This window comes from Eubalaena glacialis, chromosome 18 (assembly GCF_028564815.1).
Source record: "Eubalaena glacialis isolate mEubGla1 chromosome 18, mEubGla1.1.hap2.+ XY, whole genome shotgun sequence".
Lineage (NCBI taxonomy): Eukaryota > Metazoa > Chordata > Mammalia > Artiodactyla > Balaenidae > Eubalaena > Eubalaena glacialis.
Genome location: NC_083733.1, coordinates 65,521,598 through 65,536,864, shown reverse-complemented (window position 1 = coordinate 65,536,864; position 15,267 = coordinate 65,521,598). Strand labels below are relative to the sequence as shown.

At 42.9% G+C, this 15,267-nt stretch overlaps 1 long non-coding RNA gene across 1 annotated transcript; it reads left to right on the top strand.

Moving 5' to 3' along the window:
• Positions 1–3,341: 3,341 nt before the first annotated feature.
• Positions 3,342–14,668, top strand: LOC133078785 (uncharacterized). Its single transcript, XR_009697930.1, has 2 exons — positions 3,342–3,512; positions 14,394–14,668. It is a non-coding gene; the product is annotated as an uncharacterized LOC133078785 (long non-coding RNA).
• Positions 14,669–15,267: the final 599 nt, after the last annotated feature.

The following is a 15,267-nucleotide window of genomic DNA, read 5'->3' as shown; positions in this document are numbered from 1 at the left end:
GCAAGACAAGAAAACCTTTTTCTCTACCCTTTGTCTTCCCTTCCCTCTGGTGTGCATTGTGCATCCGCATTATGCATTAACTAGACCTCCCCAATGGCAGAAATACCTGCTCCACATTAAAGATCGACTTTTATTCTTCTGGTGCTAGCTACATAACTCCTTAAAAGATAACATTCCTTTCTCAATCCTGTAAGGGGTCATGGTGACCCACCACCTGCATTATACATGCAGACATCTTTAGTGAACTTTATGTACAATGTCAATCTGTTATTTCCCTTAAAGATAACAGTTGGTTCAAAAAATAGGCAGAAGATCGAAAGAGACATTTCTTCAAAGAAGACATACAGATGTCCAATAGGCACATGAAAAGATGCTCAATATCGCTAATCATTAGAGAAATGCAAATCAAAACTACAATGAGGTATCACCTCACACTTGTCAGAATGGCCATCATCAAAAAGTCTACATATAATAAATGAGGGAGAGGGTGTGGAGAAAATGGAACCCTCCTACACTGTTAGTGGGAATATAAGTTGCAGCAGCCACTATGGAGAGAACAGTATGGAAGTTACTTAAAAAACTCAAAATAGAGTTACCATAGGGTCCTGCATTTCTGCTCCTGGGCACATAGCTGAAGAAAACTCTAATTCAAAAAGATACATGCACCCTAATGTTCATAGCAGCACAATTTACAATAGCCAAGACATGGAAGCAACCTGAGTGTCCGTCGACAGATGAATAGATTAAGAAACTGTGGTATATATACACAATGGTATATTACTCGGCCATAAAAAAGAATGAAATAGTGCCATTTGCAGCAACATGGATAGACCTAGAGATTATCATGTTAAGTGAAGTAAGTCAGACACAGAAAGACACATATCATATGATATCACTTATATGTGGAATCTAAAAAAATTGATATAAATGAACTTATTTACAAAACAGAAATAGATTCACAGACATAGAAAACAAACTTATGGTTACCAAAGGGGAAAGTGGGGGTGGGGGGAATAAATTAGGAGTTTGGGATTAATATATACACACTACTATATGTAATATAGATAAACAACAAGGACCTACTGCATAGCACAGGGAAGTATATTCAGTATCTTGTAATAACCTATAATGAAAAAGAATCTGAAAAAATATATATTATATATATACTTTAGGATATATATAATATATAAATATTATAATATGTTATGTGTGTGTCTATAACTGAATCACTTTGCTGTACACCTGAAACTAACAACACTGTAAATTAACTATACTTCAGTTTTTAAAAACGGTTAAAAAAAAAAGATAACAATTGGTGCAGAACAGACTGGGTCTGACAACCTTGGGAGATAGTGGGTCGCACCTAGTGGAAGTTCTTAACTTAAATACTTACTTAGGACCTTATTAATGATAATAGCTATACTACTTGTATTCTGCCCATTTTTCAAGATTATTGTTTCTTGCATTACCAAATGTGTGACCGAGCCGCCAATGAAAATAATAGTGACTATGTGACTTGAAACAGTGGACCAAATATAGTCCTGTAAGATCAATGATTGTAATAGTGTAACTCTAGATATGGGAAGAAGCAACCAGAGGGAACCCGGACCGTAACAGACTAGTAAGATAGGCGGTCCAGAGGCTTTTGTCTACTGTTAACAGCGCTTAGTCCAGTTACAGCACATCGAGTAGCCCATCCACGAAATCCTCACCTGACCTGAGAATGAGCATTCTTAGCACCGTGGGACAAATTGGTCACGAAATGCCTCCCAAAACTTGGTTGAAATTAAGACCGAAAGGGAAGGGGTTGTAAAATAGAGAATGTTGCTCACCACCCAGTTCTACAAGAAACAAGACATTAGCCACCGCAGTCACTGAACTACAGCCACCCTGACAGGAATTCAGGGTGAAGATCAGGACGAGGCGCTCTCTTCTCTGCTCTGGGAAAACTGGCAGAACTGGCCCACAGATAGATATTTTTAGGAGACAATTTTATGAACCCAGTTTCTTGCATCTTCCCATAGTTAAAAAGGCACTAAAACCATTAACTAAGACAGCTGTTCCTCACCAACAGCAGTAACCTTCTTCCAATACCTGTGCTTGTATTGCACTGTATCTCTTCCCCAAAATCACATATATACTGGCCTTCACCCTTACCTCTTCCGAACAGTCCTCAGAGCTCTCTGAGAGACTGTCTCCTGGGTTATGATCCTCAGATTGGCTTAAATAAAATATTCCATTTCTTCCTTAGATTGACGTTTTTTTTTTTTTTTTTTTTTGGTCGACAAATTTATACAGTTCATAAAAAAACTTTTGCTCTTTTTTAAAGCAAAGATTAGGGACCTGAATTGTCACTGCTTAGGCCCTCCACTCCTCACATCCAGGTCTTGTCCCCATCAGAGTCTCTGGAACTGAATTGAATTTGGCCTCCTGGGTGAATGGAGACTAGAAACAAAATGCTGTTCACAGCGTTTTAGTATTAAAGAGCCCATTCTACCCAGGGAGAGTTTTGTATTTCATATTCTAGTTTATAATCCCTACAGAGATAACTCCAGTTGCTGTTTATTTAAACTGCTTAAATTCATTCTAACTGCAGGAAATGTTCCTGGATCCAAACACCACCTCACATCAATCCCTCACTGAGATCCCAGTTCTCTCAGTTCAGGACGGGCGTTCAACCCTCTGGCAGAAATAGGTTCTGACTTAAACTGTTTTCAGCTTGTTAAAAAGAAAATATCTTAATTTCCAAAATAAGTGGCCCACACAACTGTAAGCTTTTACTGTTAAACTATTAAAGACAATAACTTAAACTAAGCTGGAAGCAATGCGACCTCACACGACACAAAGACCCTCAAGCATGTCTAAACTCGGAAAAGAGGTTGGGAGGGAAACTGAAAGACGCGCAGACCACGCCCCTAGCCGGCACGCGTCCCTCCCTCTCGCAGTCGCTGCGCAGGCCTGGGCTCCTCACGCCCCGCCCCTTGTTGGTGGTGCTCCGCTCAGGTCCCGCCCGTAGCCCGTATGCGCACGCGCAGTTTCTTTCACACCGGGAAGCGAATAGTGCGGAGCAAAGGTCACACTGGGAGCCGTGAGTTAACATTGTTTTTCTGGCTTAAACCTGCGGCTCGCAGCCCCCTCTCCAGACAGACACTTAAAATGAGCAGTTTCGAGGCAGGGGGAACCACCCCTCCCTCCCCGTCACCGGCCCCGCCCCCTGGCGTTCCCTGCGCGGGCCTCGGCTCCCTCCTCGCCCCGCCCCTCGCCGATGGCGCCCAGGCCCCGCCCCCGGAAGCCCTGCCGGAGACTCTGCGCGCGCAGCTTCTTATGGCCCGGGAAGCGGACAGTGCGGAGTGGAGGTTGCACTGCCCAGCGCGTTTCTCGTTTGTAGTGTAAATCTGTGCTCCGCCGTCCCGCTGACTCCACCCTCAGGGTCTTGGGAGTCACTACGGACCTTAACTCCCAGCAGCCGGCCCTCCGACCCAGTAAATCCAGACATCGCTGTTACAGGTCGGGTATGTTTTCCTTTGGGTTTGAAATCGTTCTGAGGCGGGTCCCAGTGCCTTTGGCTTTTCTACCTTCGATCCAGGTAGACACTTCTGTTCGTGACATTTTCCTGCTTTAAATCCTTTACTACCTCCGCCTTCCCCTGTAAAGTCCTCTTCCGCGAGGTGGATTCGCGCCCCCCAGCCTCGCCCCCTCGGCCCCTGGAGGGCAGCGCCGGCCGCCCCGCTCCCGGACAGGCCGCGTCCTCTCCCTGGTCCTGGTGTTCTGCAGAGCCCGCCCCTCTCCTGAGACCCCCTCCCTCCCTCCCAGCCCCTCTGTCCTCGCCTGCTCCTCAGGCTGGTCCTTCGGCTCCCCCGGCCTCCCCTTCGTAGTCAGCCCTTCCGCTCACCCTGTGTAGGGGGAGGTGACCTGGGCCAGACGTGTGACACCACCTCCATTGGAAAATGGTCCCTTCCTGTCCGCGGGCATCTTATTCAGTCGCCGTCACCGTAAACATGGGGGCGAGGGGGATCAGGAGAAGCTGAGACAGAGCGACTGAGAGAAATAGAAAAACTGAGAAGGAGAAAAGAATGGGGGAGAACCGATGGGAACATGGAGGGTGGCTGAGGACTTGTAAAGAGACAGAAAATGCAAGTGATTAAGCCTTGATTGTAGCAGGTGAATAAAATAGAGAAGTCAGTTAAAAAGCCGGATCTCCGGGGATTGGAGAGCAACCTAGAGAGAGGGGCTCTGGATCAGCGGTAGGGGGCGGGTGACAGCGGTGAGGCCCTTCACACACGGAATTGGGGGAGAGGATAAAAGAGTTGGAACCTCGGCCTTCAGAGCAGCTTGGTGCTGGGAGAGAAGGAGGACTAGTGACTAGAAGAGCAGAGGAAGAGAGAGAGAGAGCAGGAAGGAAGCGTCCCCACGGGGTGCTAGAGAGTTGGGAGGAAGGGAGTGTAACAGGGAGAGAAGTGAAACCACACACCTCAGATTGGGACTCGAACCCACTGTCCTTTAATTAACATCGCACACCTGGTCTCAGGACTCAATGAAGCTCAGGTTCTTTATATCTCAGCGTGGAAGGAATTGAGCGAGGGGCAAAGTGAGGGGTAAGAAGGAGATTATTGAGAGAGATACACACTCCATAGACAGAATGTAGGCTCTCAGAAGGCGAGAGGCCCTGGGATATGCACGTTCCGTAGGCAGAATGCAGTCCGTCTCAGAAGGTGAGAGCGGCCCCACAATATGGGGTGGTTAGTTTTTAGGGGCTGAGTAACTTCATAGTCTAATGAGTGGGAGGATTATTCCAACTATTTCGGGGAGAGGCGGAGATTTCCAGGAATTGGGCAACTGCCCATTTTTTGGCCTTGTATGGTTGGCCTCGGAACTGTCATGGCGCCTGTGGGTGTGTCATTTAGCTAATGTATTACAATGAGCGTGTAACGAGGCTCAGAGTCTACTGGAAGTCGGGCCTGATCGGTTATAACCAGTTTTTGTCGTATTCTCAACTGCTGTGTCATTCTTCTAAAGGTTGCGCCCCGTCCCCTTCCGTCCTGTCTCAGAAAAGGTGTAACCGAGAGGGCAGAGAGGGAGGAGGGGTGGGGGAAGAAAGAAGCAGAAATAATGGACATTGAGGGCAGTCTGGTTGGGCAGAAAGGGCAACAAGAGGGGGAACGGTTGCAGAGTGGGGGCAGGACAGGAGTGAGGGAGGAAATAGAGAGGAGGGCAGGAGCGGCAGGAGAGCGGAGGGGAACGAGACGAGAGACAGAAAGAAATAAGGAGACAGAGAAACAGAATGAAATGGAAATACCTAGTAGTGCAGGTAGACAGGGGAAACTGGATTCGGATGGGTGGTGAGTTGTTTGGATATGGATGATTAAGTTGTGATAATACTGATTTGTGTCTTTAGAATCTAATCCATTTAAAATCTGTTTAAATTGGGGTTTCCCTGGTGGTCCAGTGGTTAAGACTCCGCGCTTCCACTGCAGGGGGCACAGGTTCGATCCCTGGTTGGGGAACTAAGATCCTGCATGCGGCACAGTGCGGCCAAAAAAACCAAAAAAAAAATTTTTTTTTTTGTTTAAATTATGCAGATGAGGATGGGAATTGCAAAGCTGCTGTCTGCAAGGCTTGTGCATTTTGTAATTACTTGTATGCAAAGATAACATTTGCCCACCATGTTCAGCCAGGGGGCAGGGACTTGATTCACTCAGTTGTGAGTCACCCCCTTCCCTTTTCCTGACTTGGAGCAGAGGAGGAGGGAGAGGACACGTGGGGCAAGAAATGATTGAATCTGTCACTACATGGTACCTTTGTAAAGGAACGATTGGAAGTGTTGTTTTTTTTGTGATGGAGTTACTTTTTCTTTATCATTTCTTTACAGAGCTTGGAATAAATTTTAGTGTGTACAACTTGAACTTTCCTGTAAATAATTGTTAACTTCTGGAATAAGCTTTGGTGGCCTTCTATAATCAACTCGTGTACTACTTTTCTAAATATGATATAGTCTCAATTTTTTTAAACTTTGACACCAGAATTTTTAGATTTAAAAATAATTCACTGGTTTCCCTGGTGTCGCAGTTGTTGAGAATCCGCCTGCCAATGCAGGGGACATGGTTTTGATCCCCGGTCTGGGAAGATCCCGCATGCCGCGGAGCAACTAAGCCCCGTGCGCTACAACTACTGAGCCTGCGCTCTAGAGCCCGCGAGCCACAACTACTGAAGCCGGCATGCCTAGAGCCTGTGCTCCGCAGCAAGAGAAGCCACCACAATGAGAGGCCCGCGCTCGCCGCAACTAGAGGAAGCCCGCGCACAGCAACGAAGACCCAATGCAGCCAAAAATAAATAAACTTTTTAAAAAAATTTCACAAAATATTTCTTTTTAAAATGTTTCAGGTTTATTCGAGACTTGCCTGCTTTCTCCTCATTAAGTTATATATTGGAAATGTTCTTTGGTAACTAGTAAATAATTTGACTATTTTGATAAGGACTTGGAAAGATGTCAGTGATCTTTTCTATTAACAGTTAAAACTTAGTTTAACCAGTTAGCTTAATAATAATACATTGCCTTCTCTTTTATGTGATCTGTGAAAATCGTGAGCTGTGAGGTGACATGAAGATGTTTCCCTCAGGTCCCTCTTGATTGTCACTGCAGTTGATGAAGGATGGGCTGGATTGACTTGGAATCTTCCAACAGAGCCCCTCTGTTCATGATGAAGAAGTTTGCTCAGAGCTTATTTCTAAGTTGACTCCTTGCTATGTTTTCCACAGCTATGTTTTTGCAATTCTGTATTTTTAAAGTATTTTACTGTGATTTTTCTGGAAAAGAATTAAATGCTTGGTATCAGTGTGATCAGACCTTGAAAGAAGCTTCCTTTGCTCAGGAACATGAAAGATGGTCCCAGTGTTTGAAATGGGACAGGCGTGAGCAGAAATTCTCAGTCTGATAATCCCAGCATCCCTGGCATATCTGATTCTGATGTTTCCTCTGCCTCTTCCAACTGTGATTGCTGCCTTTGATGTGCCTTGTAATTCTTCTCGTGATAGACATGATGCACTGCGTAAAAGCAGTTGCTGTAAATAGGCCTTTAGTAATGTGATGGTGGGGTGTGGGGGGAGGGGAAGCATTCAGAGTTCTATGAGTGGGTCTCAGTCTTTTAGTGAGCCTGTAACTCTGCACTGTGAACTGCATATATAATTCTCATTCTCCCTTCCTTTTGTGGGACAGGATGACTAGTATGGTCTGCAGTTGGGTGTTTCCCTCCCAGCAAGTCAGTTAGGTTCAAAACCCCAGCAGGTAAGGCTATGGTTAAATAGTCTCACCTGTGGGCGGGCCTTTTTAAAAGGAACAGCAAGCTCAGGTGTATTTCAAAATAGTCCCTTTTTCTCTGTCCCCACTGGAAGCTCCAGAGTCTTTTTCTCCAGTATTTACTATGAGAACTTGGTTGAGCTCCTGCAGGTGAAACTCACAGTTGCATGGAGGGGCCCACCTATGACTGGGTCCCTTGGAGTTTTTACTTATTGGACTTGTCTGCTCTGAGCCTCCAGCAATTTAATTACAGTTCAGGTTTTTTTCTTTTTTTAACTCTGGGACCGGTTCTGGTGGAGTTTCAACTCATGAGTTTCCACTCCGGTAAGTTGTGATTCTTTTTGTCTGCCTCTCTGTCTCTCCAGTTTTTGGTTCAACTGAAAATTGTTGTTGGCTCTGTGACTTTACTTTTCTTAAAGTTGTTGATTTTTTAGTTCGTTCAGCCTTGTGGTTAGAACAGAGTTGCAACTTCCAATCTCCTTTCAAGCAGATTCAAGACACATGGGAAAATTTTAATTTTTTTATATATCTAGGACGTTTAATAGATTACTTTGTATTTTGTCTTTAGTATGGGATATTTAGTATTTCAAAAGGTAAAGATGATAATGTGGTTTATCCTTGTTATAAAGGACTGAGGTTTCTGCATTAAAAATTTATATGTGCTTTCATATAAATTTTTCAGCCTATGTAAATTATATGCTCTATTTAAAATATTTTAAATAATATTTCATTTTACCATACTTAAGATTTTATTCATTAAATATTTTCATGGACCTATTCTGAGCAGAAACTGTTACTAGTGCTGGTTAAAATACAGTCTGAAGACAAATTGGCATGTCTTCATGGAGTTTCCAGGGAGTTTTTTATTTAAATAATTTATTTTTTTATTTGTAAAATTTCCATTTTGTTCTTCTTATAAAATTCTGTATTTCTTTAAAATTTCTACCTTTTTGATTTATTTCAAGTATGTTTCTTTGCCACATAGAGCATAGTTTTATAATAGGTGCTTTTAAAATCTTTGTCTGATAATTTTATCATCTGAGTCATCCCAGAATCAATGTCTCGTAGTTGCCTTTTCCCTTGAGAATGACTCCTATTTTCCTCAGTTTTGGTATGTTAAGTGTTGTTTTATTATTATTATTTCATGGATGTTGTGAGTTGTGTAGACTCTGGGTTTTGTTATAATCCTCTGAAGAATGTTGATGGTTTGTTTCTGTAGGAGATCGAGTTTGTTTTGTTCAGACTGCCAGTTGTGTTTAACCTTTTGTTGCAGTGGCTCAAGTCTCAGTTGTTTTCTCAAAACCTTGGTCATGCTGATTTTGGCCTGTCTCATTTGAACCTGTGAGGTTCAGGGGTTAGGCTGAGGTTAGGCTGAGATTTTGCAAGTGGTTCAGTTGTCAGCTGAGTGCTCAAAATTGTTGCTATGCTGATTTGGGTTTGTGCAAAGCACGTGTGGTTCACGTGTTAGGCTGGGAGTTTTATGGGCTTCTACACAGAAACGCTGGTGCCTCTTTTCAAGCTTCTTCTCCTCTAGGATTTTCTTCCCATACTCTGGTCTAACTGCCTTTGTTCCATTGTTCCCTGGCCAGAAATATCCAAATTTTCTGTCAGAACTTTAGCTGCACGTGCTACGTGCTGCTGTGCAAGTGATGTCTACCCTTGGTGCAAAACCATGTGACTGGGTTGCTTCTCCAACTTTTGGCTCATTCCCATCACCTCTCTGCTCTTGTTTACCTTCCAGAGTCCTCAAGTAGTGTTTGTTTTCTTTTGTAATGTATCCAAATTTACTGTTGTAATTAGTGAGAGGGATGGGTGCTAGGGGCTTTGATCTCATAGGCAGTATTTTATTAAATACATATTTCCCTTGACAGTGAGACGCTAAAGGAGTTGCCACCCACATTTTGAATAGTAGTATGTTTGTAGCATTTCTGAAGGTGTGTCTGATGAGTCCCTGAATGGTATAGGCTTCTGAACCAGTATTGGATTCAGCTCTAAACTGAACCCACATGGTAATTAATTGGCACCAATTAGGTAAGCGTGCTTTATGGCTGCCCAGCTGCTTGGCAAGAAAATAAGATTGGGAAATCAACTTTCATCTTTGCTATTTAAAATCACCCATATCCATTATTTTTGAATTTGAGCATCTGCTCCCTCTTCTGAAAATTGAACAGACACATCTGTCTTAGTCAGCTGGTCGATTTAAACAACAAAAAGGTTTTGATAAAGTAAACATTTAAAAACAAATCCTATTGCTGCTACAGCTCTATCAGGTACTCACATGCAACTCACTTTTAAACTGGAAAATAATTTCGCTCAAATTATACCCACTTTTATGCGTTAGTAGCTTATTGCTAAGAGAGGACGAAAGATAATCGTTATCTATTAGTTGAGTGCTTATTAATCTTTATGTGGTAACTGCCACAGTCAAATCCAAATTAATGTTTAGATTTCCAAAGAAAATGTTTTTATTTTCTTGCTGATGGCAGTCAGTCTGGCATCCTATATCTGGACCCTGTTGTTAAACATTTTGAGCCAGGAAAATATTTTAAAACACACAGCAGTAGAACTTACTATTGATTGAATTATTCATATATATTCCCAAGATGAAGATGGGGAGAAAATCATGGCATCAATAAATACAGGATACAGTTCTATTTTAGGAATCCTCTGAAGATCATCCTGCAAGTCTATAACAATTTTCTTATTAATTCTCTCTTTATTTGTATGTTATATCCCTTGTGTTGGGTAAGTGGGTGTGTAATTGATTTTAATTTAATGTTATAACACCACATTGACTTCTCTATTTTTCTCATTCTGAGAACTTTATTTTTGTTATAGTTTCTTGAAGCTTATGGTCTGAAATTGAATACATTGTGTATAAAAGTTTTTATAATTGTTAGAATCAAAATGGCATTTGCCATTTTATAAATTACCTAGAATATAATGATGAAACAGAGAAATTGTCTTTTTTCTATGAAAATGACACTATCTTCATAAAAGAAACTTCAAAAATAGATTTAATAGTTACATATAAAAGCAAATTGAGAGTAAGATGTTTCTAACTTTTGACCTTTTGACGAATTCTTCTCTTCCAAAAATATCGCTGTTGATTATTTCACAAAGAAAATAAATAGTATTAAGAGGAAAGTATTTTCATGTAGAAAAATAACTAGGTCTCTAGGCTCCTGTATGAGGTTGCTAGGGCTGCTGTAACAAAGTTCCACAAACTGAGTCTCTTAAACAGAATTTTATTGCATTACAGTTGAGACGAGAAATCAGAGATCAGGGTGTCAGCCTGGCTGGTCCCTTCTGAGATCTGTGAGGGACACTCTGTTACTTGCCTTTCTCCTAGCTTCTGGTGGTTTCCTGATGATCATTGTCATTCCTTGGCATAGATGTTTTTCTGCCTAAGAAAAATCTTCATCTTCACATGGCATTTTCCCTGTGTGTGTGTCTGTGTCCAAATTTCCTTTTCTTATAAGGATACCAGTCATATTGGATTAGCATACTCACTAATGACCTCATTTAAACTTGATCATCTCTATGAAGACCTGTTTCCAATAAGGTCATATTCTGAGGTACTAGGAGTTTGGACTCCAACATATCTTTTCTGAGGAGAAACAGTTCAACCTGTAATAGCATCCAAAATCAGGAAATGATTGGAGCTGGAGATTTATTTATTAATCATTCCCTTGCTTTTGCATGTTTATGTAATTTCCAAGACCATAACAACCCACTTCTGTTTGTTTCTTTCTATTCAGTTCCTACCTGTTTTAGGGAGAAGAAATACACTGATGAAAATTTAATAAAGCAAATTATTTAATTCTATAAGGGCTTATTTCAGTATAACAATAACTCATTCATTTTATTTTCCATTCAAATAAATATTTTTGAGTACTCTGGGAAAACAGACTTTCATTTCATTAGGAAGAATTCAAAGGGTTCTGCCCTCTTTTGGGTTGAGTGTCTCTGGACTTGTGCAAATTAAGAAGTTGTTGTCTAAGCATTAAAAAAAAAAAAAAGCAAGCTGGAATTTTCTAATTGTTGCACTTCTCCAAGAAAATGTTCCCTTTCATTATTGTGATTAAATAAATAAATGGGACAGGTGATAAGGACAAACTGTGCCCACTGGCCCTTCAGGTGAGCTTTTCAGAATTCAGTTCCACCTGGTCTGTTCTCTAAACTCAGACCTTCTCAGAAATGTCTCCCCTCTAGGCCTCAAGGAGATGAGATGAGATGACAGACTAGACCAGAAATTCTCAGTCTGAGCAACCCTGACCCCTGAAAGGATTGGCCAAATTGGGTGTGTGTCCGTGTGTGGCAGTTCTTGGAAAGAGTGTGCAGTTGTAATTAGAATTTTTTAAATGGGTCCCAGGCCTCCCAGAATGAAAAACAAAAGTGTTAGGATGGAGGCAGGAAGCTAGGCTCCGAGTCAGAGAGCCCGTAGTCAGTCATCCTTCTCTGCATTAAGTGTAAACCTATAGGGAGTTTATGTCGGTCCTGGCACTCAGACTTCCAATGGCCTCCATTTGTCTTCAGGACAAAATCCCGACTCCTCACTGTGCCTGCTCAGCCCTGTGTCCTCCTCAGGGCCCTGCCAGGGTCTCCAGCCTCATCCTGGGAGCTGACCCTTTTCTCACAGTTCACTCTGCCCCAGTCATATTCTTCTTTTCTCTGTTTCCAAACACCAACACCTTTTCTGTCTCAGTTCTTAGTTCCTTTTCTTACCTTTGGCCTTTAAGTCACCATGGCTCAGGCCCCTTGTCCTCCTTCAGGTCTAGGCTCAGAGAGGTCTTCCCGTCCCCTCCTGACAATCTCTGTCACGTTACCCAGGTTTTATTGCCTCTGTATCAATTGCCATCAACAGAAATGCCCTTCTCCATTGATTATTTTGAGTCTTTCCTGTTTTCTCTCCATTGAAGTGCACACAGCGTTCCTCTTTTTCCCAGGATGACGGCAGTACATGACTTTGAGAATGTGTTTAGATGCTAGGACTGTGGGTTGGGCTGAGTAATCCTCAGGGAAGACCAAGGGACTTGAACAAGTGATGATGATGGTTTGCATATTTGTTCTGGAAATTTGAACTTTTTTAAAAAAATCATTTTCCATTATGGTTTATCATAGGATATTGAGTATATTCCCTGTGCTATACAGTAGGACGTTATTGTTTATCCATTCTGTATATAAAAGCTTACGTCTGCTAACCCCAGCCTCCCACTCCATCCCTCCCCTAATCCCCTCCACCTTGGCAACCGCAAGTCTGTTCTCTATGTCCGTGAGTCTGCTTCTGTTTCTGTAGATAGGTTCATTTGTGTCATGTTTTAGATTCCACATATAAGTGATATCATATGGTATTTATCTTTGTCTTTCTGATTTACTTTACTTTGTATGATAATCTCTAGTTGCATCCATGTTGCTGCAGATGGCATTATTGTGTTCTTTTTTATGGCTGTGAAATATTCCATTTGTGTGTGTGTATGTATATATATATATCTCCCATCTTCTTTATCCATTCATCTGTCAGTGGACATTTAGCTTGTTTCCATGTCTTGACTACAGTGAATAGTGCTGCTATGAACATAGAGGTGCATGTATCTTTTTGAATTATAGTTTTGTCTGGATATATGCCCAGGGGTGGGATTGCTGGATTGTATGGTAATTCTGTTTGGAAATTTCAACTTTAATTGATCCTTACCCGCTGTGGCTGCTTAATTACTCAAAATAAGAACAAAACGATTTAGAGAACCCTAGTAAGCACTTTAGACTGGTACCCGCAGGCAGTGTGCTGAGGTGTCCCCACGTGTAGTCCGCTGTGTCATTGATCCACCGTAGTTCTCAGGTCTTCCAGGCTCTAAACATCCAGGGCCAGTCGCCACCTTGACAAGAGGTTTTTGCCTTCCAGCAGTTCATCTGTTCAGAGTCGGGGATACTGATTTCACTGTGTTAAAGGTAGGCAGAAAGTCAGGAGCATAAGGGGCCATGAAGGAGGCCCCTCGTAAAGAGCTAGGGTATCTTGCAGTTAGCTGTGCGTGGGGAGATCAGGACGCAGTGAGACCTGGGGACCCTCTCTCGGTGACTTCCTCACTGAACTCAGTAGCCTTTGTAACTGGACTCTATATCGTCCCCAGTTGCTGGCAAGTTTTCCCAGGAGGGCCAACTTCTTGATCTTCATACAGAATACCTAGCATCCTTTGGGTGGCAGCATTTCTACTGTGATGTCTGCGCCCAGAAGCCTGTGTGCTTTTTAGCCCTACTTGCTCAGTCATGCCCGGAGGAGAGGTAGTAAAGTGGGGAAAAGTGGAGAGGTCTGCAGGAGGGATATGGCAGCAAGTGTGGTCAAACAGAAGAGCCCAATGAATGCTGTGTGCTCCTGTTCCTTGTGGGATCAGTGGGTGTGTAGAATGTTGGGAAGGCATGTCTCAGTTCTGGCTGGAGCATCTGCAAGTGGGTTTATGGATGGTTGTGGGCTGCATGGAATGGTTTGGGGTGCCCTAGTGTCAACTCAGGTTGCCTGGGACACACGTGCTGAAACGGATTTGCATGTACTAGTTTTAATTGGGTAGGTCATGATCACACCTGAGGAGGAATGTAAGGAGTGGAATTAGGCAGAGGGAAATAATACCGCGCAATGATGGTAGAACCAAGGCCTGAGCTGAGCCCACAGGGAGCTGTGGGTGCAGGATGGGTGCCTTAGTCCCAAGGTGCTGGATCTAGAGGGTGCCCCACAGCATCCACTCCACACGCTGACTTTTGTTGGGTTTTCTGGGGGGCAAGCATCATCATCATTGCAACCCATGGAGTAATATAGGGAAAGTCTCAGAAATCATTTTCTGGGTTACTTTTGGTATTTTTGAGTATTTTGGGTTGCAAGTGAAGAAAGTTTTAGATGCACTTTGAAAGATACAAAAGAGAAGTTGGAGTGTTTCCGTGGAAGATGTATGTTCTCATTGGGGCATGTGCATCGTTGGAGACATCTTGCTTTTATTATTAGATTTGGAGATGACATTTTTTGGGCTGGGGCACTGTGAATTAAAATATAGTGTCTTGGGACTTCCCTGGTTCCAAGGCACAGTGGTTAAGAATCCACTTGCCAATGCAGGGGACACGGGTTTGAGGCCTGGTCCAGGAAGATCCCACGTGCTGCGGAGCAACTAAGCCCGTGCGCCACAACTACTGAGCCTGAGTGCCACAACTACTGAAGCCTGTGCGCCTAGAGCCCATGCTCCACAACAAGAGAAGCCACCGCAATGAGAAGCCTGTGCATCGCAGTGAAGAGTAGCCCCCGCTCTCCGCAACTAGAGAAAGCCCGCGGGCAGCAACGAAGACCCAATGCAGCCAAAAATAAATAAATAAATAAATAAATTTTAAAAATAATGCTTTATATTAAAATATAGTGTCTTGGGTCTAGAGGGTCCTTAGGTGTCTTCATATGTATTATTCCAGCATGAATGCACGAGTTATTAGGGGTTGGAATGTTTTCTGGTATTTTATAGCAGGATAGGAGGGGGATATTATGGGGTATATGGAGAGTGTGTTGGACCATGAGAATTTGTAAATTTTGAGTCCAGAAGGGAAATTATGAGTACTAAGCTTCAAATGGCAGAAGGTTTTCGTTAGGGAGGTCTTGTTATGTATGGGTCTATGGGCACAACTTAACAGGAGACAAAGTCCTGTGATGTAGAGAAAGATTTTTCCACGAATCGGAGGGCAGGAACACCGCAGGGATCCGCAGTCCAGAGGCTCGTCCTTGGGAAGCTGTGTGAGACTTTCCTGTTGCCAGGCCGGTGCTGGCTACTCTATTATCCTCTCCCTTTCTGTCCCAAAACATGCAGACACACACACACGCACGCACGCACAATACAGAGAACAGGGAACCCTTGTGCACTGATGGTGGGAATGTAAATGGTACGACTATTATGGAAAACAATGTGGAGGTTCCTCAATAAATTAAAAAAAGAACAGGCACACAATCT